Source organism: Anas platyrhynchos, chromosome 11 (assembly GCF_047663525.1).
Source record: "Anas platyrhynchos isolate ZD024472 breed Pekin duck chromosome 11, IASCAAS_PekinDuck_T2T, whole genome shotgun sequence".
Classification (NCBI taxonomy): Eukaryota; Metazoa; Chordata; class Aves; order Anseriformes; family Anatidae; genus Anas; species Anas platyrhynchos.
Genome location: NC_092597.1, coordinates 15,247,210 through 15,259,718, shown reverse-complemented (window position 1 = coordinate 15,259,718; position 12,509 = coordinate 15,247,210).

The window sequence follows — 12,509 nt, the reverse complement described above, 5'->3', positions numbered from 1 at the left end:
TAAAGTTATACACTGTAAAACCAGTGGAGTGGAGAAACAAGTTCTGAAAATACCTGTCTGATTCCCTGCACTGAATAGGGAAGCCTAAAAACAGCTAAACTACCTGGACTTAGTCCAGGGATTTTTAAATTGAGTGCCAGGCCCTCCTCGAAAAGGGTTCACAAGCAGCTTCTGATTAATCAGCTAGCATAGGTTATAGAAATGCAGCTAAAATAAAAACACCTTTCGAGTTTGAGATACAGCCCATAAGGGTTCCATTCAGCCCGCAAGTGAGGTTTCATTTCAAAACTGAAATGAGAGTTTGAATCTGGATTGGGAAGGAGACAACAATGCAATGAGAGAAGGGAGGCTGGATCAAAGAGTTCTTGTAGAGAAAGCCAGGCTCTAGGTTTTGTTCAGAGCAGCAGTTACTGCCAGCTCCCCCGATTTTAGGGGAGAGGAAGGCAACCTCAAGCATTACCTCTTTATATATATAGTGTGTGTAATGTGATCAATTCAGCTTTGAATCACTTGGAAAGCATTTTGAAGGCTTTGCTGGATAGTGATATTTCCTCATAAGCATGTTTCTGACAGTAGACAAGCTTTTAATTTCCTTCAGCCCCCTAACCCCGGCCCCCCATGCCTTTTGGCACTCCTTGGATTACGCAAAGTTGCTAACTTGCAAATGTATTGTTGAAACATCACCCTGTTAAGCTCTAGCCCTGTCAGCTCGGCTCCCCGTGAGCACCCTTCAGCTTTCATGTGCGTTCAATAAACAGATACAGGAAAAGGTAATGTCACAAAGTGACGATCCCTCTCCGGTGAGTACTCTGTTTAGTTCTGCACTAGTTTAGAGCCTCATAGAAGCTCTTGTGGCCATTTGTATTGTGTTTCTGTAACTACACTCCTAAGCTGGTAAAGCTGACTGTGAATTACATGCCATTATTGCCTGCAGATGCGTGTGTTGCCACAAATACTTGTGCTTGCCAAAGGCTCTAGCAAAACTCTCATTAGTTTGAATTGTAAGGAATATCATATATTGGCATCCTTCTACAACTTTTGAACCTTTTTTTTGCACCTTAAATTAAGGCCAATCCAGACACGTCTTCTCAAGTGTGAGCTGATTCTTTGCTTTAATCTTATAAATCTTTGATCACTAATCTTCTTGTTTTATAGTTTCTGCTCATTCAGTGTAAGGATTTCTGTAATGTGTTCTCTTATTGCTGTTATTGATAGTTCCCACCCATACCACTCTTTCACTCTTTGGAAGTTTACACATGTAGGTAGCTTTATAGGCAATCCTTGAAGACTGTACGTTTAGCAGCAGATATTCATAGATCTGAGAAACTGTCAGGGTAGGGCTGCAGAACTGTTACCGCTTTTGGGGAAAACATGTTGATATGCTGCTTGAAGAAGAGGTCCTAGGGCCACCCTGTCCTAGAAAAAGCCCAAGGCTTTCCCATCATATGATGATATCAGTGAGAGATGAATTTAATACTTTTTAAGCTTCCTTGTTGACATTTTGAGGCTGAATCATACTGTAAGTTCTTAAGATGTATAACACACTTCTTACTCGTTCCCTGTCCGCACATCTCTTACTGTAGACTAGTATTTCTCTCAAGTCCCAGAGCCCAGCCTGCCCTTTTCATTCAAACCTAAAGCCATAAACCCAGCTACCAGTAAGGTGATTGTCAAGAATGAACTGAACCATTCTAGGTTTTTTTCACCTCCTCTCTGTACCCATTCAAGATTCGGGAGCAGCTCGTCCTAACATCACTTCAGTCACAGTAATAAAATGAAATGGGTCAGTATTGGCTTCCATATTTTTTTTATTTTTAAAAAGAGGACCCATGAGTTGCAAGCAGTGTGATTTTTAAGGTCTGTAATGAGCAACTTACACTGTAGTAAAACTAATCAAACAGATTCCAACCTGAGTTCTTATTTTAATTTCAAAATTATTATTTTTAATTATAGTTATTATACAAGCCCATTTCTAGAAAAATATTTATCTTACCTGAATCTGCTGATAAGAACGACAATATATGTATGTGCTCTATGCATAGATAAATTATGCACACATATATCAATATATAATTGCATATGCATAGGGCTGCATATTCATGTTAAACCTAATTCCGCTCTCATTTATGGTAATACAAGTTGGGAATAATTTCTGTGAATTCAGTAGAGCAGGGCATATAAAACCAGAGTCAGGTCTCAACAAGGACTGTAAGTTACGTGTGTGAGTAAGTAGGCTCCTGTTGGCTGCTTATACTGGTTTGTAATTGTTAGCTTATTGAAGCAGGTCAAAATATAACGCTTTGAAAGACCAAATAAGTTTTACTAGTTTCTGTGCCCTCATTTCCCCTATAAATGACTAGTTTGAAGCTGTATTTCTGCATGACCAATGTAAAAACAGTCCTACGAAAAGTATTATCCCCACTGGTAAGATAGCATGAGACAGATCTTTTGTAAATGCAAAACACTAACTCTGGGTGAGCACTGCCGGTTTAGGCAAGTTCAAAATCCGGACAGATATATCTTAACACATTCAAATAGTCTCCAGCCAAAAATTCTGAAAGAGAACAAACTGTGTGAGTGCATGGCACACAGAGATGTGGAAGAGTCGGGAGCAGCCAGAGTGACTTCAGAGGAGACACTAGGAAAACAACATAACTTACTAGCGAGGAGACACGTTATTGCTGCTCTGGGAAGCAGACATCTGCACCTCTGTGTGGGATGATATAAACCTTACGTTGGATTCCTGAGCACTGAGAGGCCATGTGCAAGTGAGAGGTATATGCAGGCTTCTCCGGCTGCGAATAGCCTGACTAAAGCGTGCTCCAAACTAACAACTGACTTAATACTGCCATGTGCAGAGTAATGAAGTTCTTGTTAATAATATCTACAACAGGAGGACTTGCCTTTCTTCAGAAAGTCACTGTGCAGAGCTTCTAACTTTCACTAATGTCCTATAAACTGGGAGTCTCTCCGCCTTCCTAGGTGTATGCAGGAAAAACTCTTTTGAGTGAAATCCTCTAGGTAGCTTACTCCCCCAGTGCTCAGCACCCCCCTGCTTTAGCAAAAAAAAAAAAAAACACATCTTTACCCCCTGTATACAAGGGGTGCAGTAGCTCGAACTTCTGCTGCACCCATCCTTACCCCTCAGCTATTTCTTCAGCTCCTTCCTTTCTGGGGTTTCTCTCACTGCTGCAGAGTTTGACAAAAATCTGCAGGCTCCTTTAGCTTTTTCTCAGCCTTATCTAGCACAAAGGAGAATGAAGAAGAGCAGCAGCTGGGATTGAAAGTGGGGGGTGTGACATGGAGAATAATCCCAGCAGTGGTCCCACAGGCTGAAGGAGTGCACAGAGCACATGATGATGAGGGTGCCATCTGCATAGCTGTGTGTGTTATCTCCATTCACTGAGAGAGAATATTTTACGAGGGATTTCTTCTCAAGTATTATTTGTGGCAGAAGGAGAGGAGATCTTACTTTGTCAAAGGAAACAATAACTGGATGGAGGAGAACCCACACTGGAAAGTATGTGGAGCATGAACAGCCACCACCAGGGAGCAGGTCCTGATAGTGCAGGAGATGAAGCAAGAATGGAGAAAGATCTGCATATTGAAGATGAAAGGGAAAACTTCTGTATTCTCCAGTTCATTTTCTATGTTCCTACTCTTCTCCTTGTTGCATTTAAGAGCAAGACTTTTCTCCCTCCTTTTTCCTGTACTTTCTCATGTCAGAAAAGAGTTCTTGTAAGGGGACGGCTGGAAAGCCGTCTCAGTTTCTCAGCCATATCTTTGCAACACTCTTCATGGTAAAGAGATGTGAGTTTTCCCCGTGATCTGGCCATGCAGCTCAGCTGTACAGGAAAAAAAAAAAAAAAAAGCCTCCTCTTGCACTCAGCTGCCAGCACTGCATTACGCACTCTCTGCTCCCTTGACAGTGCCCTTTGAGCAAACACAAAGTGAGCCTGGTACATGCTCTGAGGATGTGTTCCTCACAGCAAGGAGGGGAAGGGCTATCTACAGGTAACTGAGCTGCTTGGGAGCTCAGGAGACCTGCAGGAAAGCTCCAGCCACAACTCAGACTTTCTGTTTGATTTTCAGCAATTTGGTGCAGATCTACAAAGGCGTTTTGTGCCTCGGTCAGAGTAGTGACCTCCCAGGGAAACTGTGGGGGTAACTGAGCTAATAAAGGCTTGGATACACGTGGTGATATCACAGGCTATGTAAGAATTCAGCTCCATAAAATCCCTTCTGTGTTCTTACAGGAGATTATTGCAAAGGTAGTATTTTGGATGATATTATACTCCCTCGCTTTAATTCCTTGTTTATAAAAAATCTTCGCTATTCATAAGCAATCATTTCCTACATCACCGGTCTTTTTGTTTAAAGCAAAAAGGCAATAAAAAGTGAATTACTCTGTTCTCAGAGCTGAAGAGCAGCAGCCAATGTTTGATGTCAGCTCCCACCCCCTTTGTATTACCCTCTGTGTGACTGAAAGAAATCAGCTTGTCATTAAACTGGCATGTACTTTGTTTTACATGTCAGGCTATTACTGCAGGGAGTGGGTGATTATTTGGGGTCATTTTCTGAGTCTGTTCCGCAAGGACACGTTCAGCACGGGGATATGCTGCTGCTCTCTTCTGGATGGAATCAGAACTGGCCCCATCAGCTGCCTTATTGCTAACAACTGGAGGTGATTCTGGTTCCACCACATGGTGGACACCTTTGTAAAGTCTGCACAGGCACACTCGAGAAAAATAAAATCTGAACTTTCTTTTATCTTCTTTAGTCTTTTCTCTTGATTCAAGAGCAGTGCCATAGCAGTGCTATGCCAGGTGGTGCCTAAGCTGCCGTATAGTCCTTACAATACAATTCCTTACCATATTTTGTCTTGGGAGGTCTGTTGGTCATTGAAGCAGACCACAACTGTGAAATATGCAGCGAAAACCAAGTGTTACTGCTTCAAATTGTACAGCTTTGAGATAATAAATATACATGATAATGTTAAGTAATGGAAATATATCAAGTGTTGCACATCTGGTTTCAGGGATGCATATAACCCAGACAAAAACAATAGTCAAACAGGGAAAGGAGAATAATTTCCAGGTCAGTAATAATAACAGCTCACACAACACTCAGGGGAAATCAAGCATGCGTATTTGCATTCAGATATGTACTGCAAACTCAAGAAGTCTGCATACCCTTCTATAAAAGCATGCCAAAGTTTCTTTGAAAAGCTGTGTTTTTCATCACATTAATTACATGTTGTGTTAGGGGAGACCACCATCATGACATTACATCAACAACTTTTGCACTGCCTAATATAAATACCACAAAGAATCCTGCAAACCAAAGTGAGCGCAATCTATCCCAGAAATCTCTGCAGAACGTGGCTGAGCAGAGCAGACCAGAAATATCACCCTACTTGACGCCCTGCTCTTGAAATCTGGAATACCTCTGTCCTGGTTTCAGTTAGGACAGCACTGATGCTTTTGAAGGTATCATTCAGTTTCTCCTTTTGTATTTGCAGTTTCTGTCTTTATATTAAATCACAGTTCACTCTCAGATGTATTTCTGCTTTCCAAAAAAGAAACTTCAACATGGATGCAAGCGGAAAACTAACACTGCACCTTTGAAAATATCCCAAAATTGCACAAATTCTGTGAACAGCAAAGAGTGTACCTCTTTCCTGACATAACATCAAAGGAGAGTCTCAGGGCATTTCAAATAAAGATAAAAATGTTTAATTCTGTGTACAGAAAATACTTTAAAGTGAAGCATACAGTGGAAGGAGAGAGCTCCTTCCCCAGCGTTTTGGCCTTGCAGCCTCCCTAAAGTCACGGGGCTGAGGCTGGGCCACAGGTAGAATTTCAATGCATTGTTTGTTCTTTTCCTGCTTGTTTAAAATAATTGTACGCTGCTGTATTAGCAGAAGAAGGTTACTGTATGGAAGAAATAAGTAGGGGTAGCTGGATATTACAGACGGGTATGTGTTTTATAGAAGCCATGTCTAAGCTGGAGGATATTCCAAGTTCCTGGCTGCGGGTGCATGACCCTGCATCCATCCTGGTTAAGACTAGTGTCTTAAGGCATCTAGGGGCATGCACCCAGTGTTTTTTTCATTTCAAGCTGCATGGCTTAAAATGTATCAAAACAGTATAGGTGTTTTCAGTGTTTTTGTTTGTTTGTTTGTTTTCTGCATAGCACAGCAATTGACTTATTTCATCTCACTTTTCCAACCTGGCACCAATGTGGTTTCTTTCCACCAATGCAAAAAAACTTCAGAAATATGATTTGGTAAATGAAAAGAAAAAAGCAAATGTGCGTTTTTGTTTTTCTTCCTCAGTCCTTAGAATTCATACAGAATCTAGTGCTGAAAGAGAATTAGAAATGTGAGGGAAAGGACCCAAGCACAGAGAAATTAATGCTACTGGCATGTTACAGTAAATGGAGTTTGGAAACGCTCAACTATTCAGCATTGTGTTCTTCCATCCATCCACCCTGAAACACAATACATTATAATTCCAAGTGTTGTTAATGTATGGATTTTTTCATCTGTTGCTTATTGTGTGAACAACAGGCCCGATGTTGCAAATGCTTCCTGATACCAGGGATCCATTCTCAAGTACTGTATTATGAGGTCCTTGTTATGTGAGCTGTGGTATAAGAAAAGATTAACCACATTGTTAAATCACAGCCTTCTTACATAACTCCTTAGGTCTTTTGCCCTGAAAAGGTGACTCTCATTTTAAAGTACTACCTTTCAGTAACACTATACAGCAAAAGTATATTTTAAAAAATGAATACTTTCTGTACAACTTTATTAAGCATGGAAAGGACAATTGATGGTGAAATTATAGTGTCTACTCCATTGAAAGCCTTGAATTCACACCTGCAGGTAACTGAATTAATAGCATTTAGTTGTGTAAAACAGCTAAGTTTTGGCAAGATTATGCTGAATATTTGATAGGTGGAATACATACAAATTCTCTTATCTTGCAGGTATTGAAATATTGCTAAGATGTTCATGGCTCTAAAAACTGTGACTGAAGAATTGTGATTTCATGATTTCATCCTTTCTCTACATTGTTCAGCAATGTTCTTCTGTTGTTGAACACTTGTTCTCTGTTGTTTTCTTGTTCTATGTTAAAGTTTGTACCGCATTCCAAGTTTAAAACTGAGAATCCTGTATAATTTGTGCACTTTGCTTCTGTTTTCTCTTAATCCCAGATTATGCTCTCACATAATAAATGTACTTCTCTGTTGAAGTCAAAATGTAGGGGGAAATTAATTCATTTTATTCCAAGCCAATTATGAGCTTTCTCAATAGAAGGACACCTTTGAAAGTTTCGATACAACATATATAAATCATAAGGACAGATGTTAGGGGAAGATGTGTAGTAAGGTTCTGAGCAGCTCTACTAGAATTTTTCTACAAGGAACATGTGCAAGGAAAAATGACCTGTAAACCCTCTTTTTTGATTCTGTTATTCATCGTTATCTGTTGGGTTCATGGCCCATTCATTTCAATTGATATCCTAAGTTCATTTCCTCGCCATACATTTGATTTCTTCCTAGTGTAAACTTTCCAAATTTTCGTGATCTCAAGATCTGGGCTCATGGAAACATTTTGGGACAACACAGAACATTTAAGGAAAGCTAAGAAAGAAAAACAGTTAGAAGGAGGGATATGGTCATTCCTTGTATGTACTGTTCCACATCATAGTGGCACTTGTGTGGTAGCTGCAGAGCTTCAGAGGTGTTAACGAAACAGTCTTTATCATTCTTGGGATAAAGGAGAGCATAGCTGACTTTGTCTTTAGAGAAAGGGAGGGACAGTCTCCTCAAAGGTAATCTTGATACTGTTATTACTTCCAAATTAAATCCTTTTCTTTTTCCCAGGCAATCCTGACTGCCCTGCAGCCTTTTCCAGAATCTGTCAGCTATAAGATTGTTTGTGCTTTTCAGTGTTTCAGTGATTTACTTGGCAAAGTAAAAAGAGGAGGGAGTTATATCTCCAATGTCATCCAGACTTGCAGCAGTTCTGTGGGACGAAAGCATCTAACTGCAAAGCACTGGAGCTGTAATTGAACCCTGATATCCAGAGGTTAGCCAGGTCTGCCTCTCATCTCCCTGTTCTCATAATCATACCACAGTTTTTCAGCTAAATACAAGGGATCGGGAAAGATCAGTTTGTGGTGAGTTCCCCAAAAAGTCAATATACGATCTTTATCAGAGACAATACTGAGAGAAAAAGGATCAGCTTTGGGTAGAATGAAGGAATTTGCTGGGAAAGGGGGAGTGAATCATGAATCAAATTGTACCCACAGTTTGCAAATCAAAGAACTACTGAGGTGGAAGTGAGATTTTCAAAGGACTGCAAGAATATCTATGAGAGTACCAAGGGACTTGTGTCTCGTAGTGAATTATAAGCAGAAGACAGGTGCAGTCATTGATTTGACTAGAACATTTAGTTTTGAAACACGGTGGAACTTTTTGCTGTTTGATTAAAATTCCTTGTGCTAAATCACAGGCAGTTCCTCTCTTTCACTTTGTCTCAAAGGGCTTGCTATAGCAGAGAACACTGAGCAAGTGAGCATGGTATCAGTCTATGCATTCAGTACAAACATCTTCAGCTAGCTATGCACAAATAGGAGGGACTGAAGCAAAACTGAACAAATTATGGTGCTCTTGGAATCTGGCTGGTGATCACGTCCATAAAACACCACCTTAACTCCAGTATGGTTACATTGGTGTCACGCAGAATAAGTTGCTTTTCTGTGCTAAGGGAAGCTGTGGCTCTTGTGTTATGGGCTTGCAAATACTCCAGTGATTCTGTCTGCTGGTCTTCTCTACAGAAGCTGCTGGTGGCAACACAGATGTACTGCCCTGGTCACTGGCCTTGCTTTAGTTTGTAATATGGAAATGTGATTTTTGGAAAGCTGGATGTGAAGGGAACATGCACCTCTAATGTCACAGATTAAAAACAATGCCTGGATAGGAGGTTGCAAGATGAACAACCATTAGCAGTATTACCAGCAAACGGCTTGGCACAGAGGAGGGTGAAGCTCTTTCCTGAGGTGAGGGAAGGGAACTTGCCCCACCCCAGTGATATTGTTTGAGCTTCAAAAGAGTCTTTCTTTGAGACTTCTTGAAGTTTCTTGGTGAATTAGGATGCTGCATAGAGCGATCTGAAACCAGACCTAAAGGTAGAAAAGTTTAATCCTTATTGTTAACACCTTGCATTTTATCAGTTCCTCTCACTCCGTGAAGTAAATTAGAAAATAAAATTAAAGATACGTAGGCATAAAAATGAATCATTTTCTCATAACCAGAGAGTAAACCTGTGTTAGAGACAGATGAGAAGCAAAAAGATTATAGCTTGAAAGCTAAATGTCTCTTGGAGCAGTTGCCATTGATTGTAGTTAGATCTCAAGCTAGGCCTACACCACAGTACACTCTGGGAAGAAAGGAGTTTCTTTCCTTCCCTTGGAATGGGCTTGTTTGTTTTGGAACCAGAAGAAGTGTGATATTTACAGTTCAATAATTCTCTGATGTACTTAACAACGAGGGGCTCTTAATTCTTAAATTCTTTGAAACATGTTTTGGGTGGATAGGCTACATCTGCTGCATAAACCTCGGTAGACTTACTTTAAATATCTTACATAAAAGAAACCCTTCTTGAGAATCTCAGTGTATGTAATAGACGGGCATCACCACTCTGTGAAACAGATGACGATTTCAAAGCTAGGCACTCACATGCACAAAGTATTGGTTTTGTTACTTAATCCTGCCAAGGGACAAAGCCTAACTGATTTATAAGGATTTTTGACCCCTGCTGCGTCTAAGCAGTCAGGCCAAACCTTTATTATTAGTAGGCAGAGACCTCTGCTGGAAAATGTTCAGTACTTCAGGGAAACACAGATTTGTATTAACAATTAGAACAAAGTTTGAAAAGCTCTCCTGGTGGGAAAGGTCAGAGGCCTGGGAAAGGCTACATTAATGGCAGCATAAATATTCTCCATATGGCCTTCCCTCTGGCCTTTCTGTGAGAGTTGAATGTCTCTCTTTAAAGAAAATGAAAGATCTAATTTGGATCTGTACATGAGTACAACAATGGCAGCAGTTTTGGACTGCCTCTGGGCAAAAGCAGTCCATCTGACCCAGCAGTGTCTTGGCAAACAGCACTGTGTCCATGGCGCAGGCCAAAACGCAGGGAGACGTAAGTTTGGCTAACGCAGGGCACCCCAGGGAGAAGAGAGCCCGGCTGAACACGTTGTTCTGGCAACTACCCCATGGTAGTAGCACCAACATGTGCTAAGTAGCTTCAGCGCCATTAACTACATCAACAAATGACTAGTAAAGTGTTGAAGCCACCATCCCTGTGCTGGTTTGTCTTGCAGAAGCTTCCTTGCTGATATTCTATTTTATTAATAGTGGCGGTGCTTCTGGAAGCGCTGGTACACCTAGCAGTACACTGCCAGCTTCCCATCTCAGGGCAGCTTGTGTAAAGCTAAAGCAGGACTTGACCCAATAGCTTTTCCCAGCAGGTAGCAAAATGTGTTAGCTGTTAGGAGCATTGGTATCCCAGTTTTGAAAAGGAAACCAGTTTTGCTCTGGGACAGCACCAGAAACAGCAAACCCTTAAAACGCCCAAGATTCAGCAAGTGTCTGGCCATAATTCTGAAGAGTTTCCAGGTTTGTCTCTTGACAATAGGATGAAAGCTCACAAAGCAAATAAATAAATAAACTGCCACAGTAAAATGTCTAGAAACATCTTTGATCTGTCAGTCTTATCAAGGATAGTACAGTTATAACCACTACAATCAATGCATTTTGAAGTAAATTATGCCATAAAATGGCTCTCATGCAAAGTTAATTAGTTAATGACAAGATTCCTACCTGACTTTGAGTTTTTGATTTTGCTCTGAGCATCTCCACCAGCCATATAATACTTCTATATATGTAGTAGAACACATTTTAGGGCCATCTCCCCAACCATTTGTAAGAGCAGCTTTCCCTGCACAGAGCTAAGCAGAGTGTAGCTGGTGGCCATGTGTCTGAGGAATGGTAGTAAAGTCCTCAGTGTGAGTGACAGGCTGACAGACTTCTTGGAGGGGCTGGGGTATTAACTTTTAATATAAGCTTCCCAGTGGACTTCACATTTTTCTTAGAAGAATTTGCCAAAACTTTCTTGGTTTATCCTCAGACCAAAGCGCATTTTAGAAATCCTGGTTTTACAGTATTTTTATGGCTCTGTCTGCTAATGTTTCTTCCAGTTAATTTTCATACAAACACATTCCTGCTCCGACTGATCCAAATAGCCCACACTGAACTCTTTTGGACATGTTCAGTTCACACATTTCTCTTTATTTGACAGAATATACAGTCACAGATTTTCTGATTAAAGAAGAAATCAGATGATCGTGGCCTAAAGCTTTTTCACCCAGCACCCCTCCCCAGAGCCCAGCCTGTGTGTATAACCGCTTGTTCAAAATTCCTTCTCAGTGAGTTTTCATCTTCCACATATTCTTATTTGGATCTGTTTCTTTTACTTTGACAAACCGCTTCTCACACTTCTCCTAGATATAGCTTAGAAATTCCTGGGCTGCTTGGCTTTTGATTTTTTGAAGAAACCACCTGTTTTGTAGTCTTTGCCTCACACAAAGAGCCCATTGACCTACCCATTTCAGTGATGTTTAAGGGACAGAGGATCCTCTGATACCTTCTTCCTATCGAATTAACTTTTCTTTGATTTACAGTAAGAGCATCATTTTTGTGGTAAATAGAATAAATGGCAACTGGAATATTTAAAATATACAGAATATATGACCTTAAGTACATGGTCACACTTACACTGATTGGCCTCCCTGACATGCGAGAACAAATACATCACTCAAATATATGTTACATTATTTATGGCTGATCATAAATAAAACTAACATTGTGATAGCCTTTGCTATGATATTGGGCCTGCATTGTTGTTCATTTCTCAGATGTAGGCTGTAATGTATGTACATAAACTGTATGTACCTAGGTTTTGACAAACACTTCCCAAAGATACGGGCTCTGCTGGCCTAGTTGCTAGCCATGTGCAGAGCAAGGAGAAAGTTTCTGATAATTCCATGCATTCCACCACAACATACCCAGACACTGTGTGAGCTTAGCTTGGTATTGCTTATCTGCATTGACATTTTATGTTACTTAAGCACTCTGGTGGCCATTTTAAAGTAGAAGGAGAAGCACGAATACAAGTAAGGCATACTGAGCGCTTGCCTTTCATGTCATCCAAAAAATATTCTAAAAGGTCTAGTGACCTAAACTGAAAATAATCTGAACAGGTTTTAATACAAGCAACAAGAAACATTCACAATAAATAAATAAATAATAATAATAATAATAAACATGGCCAGTTTAGGATGGAAGTTACAAAGCTGCAGCTGCAAATTGACTGCATTGTTTCACAGAGGCTCACCTACTGGACAAAAATTTACTTGCTCTCAACCCTGATGAAGTAA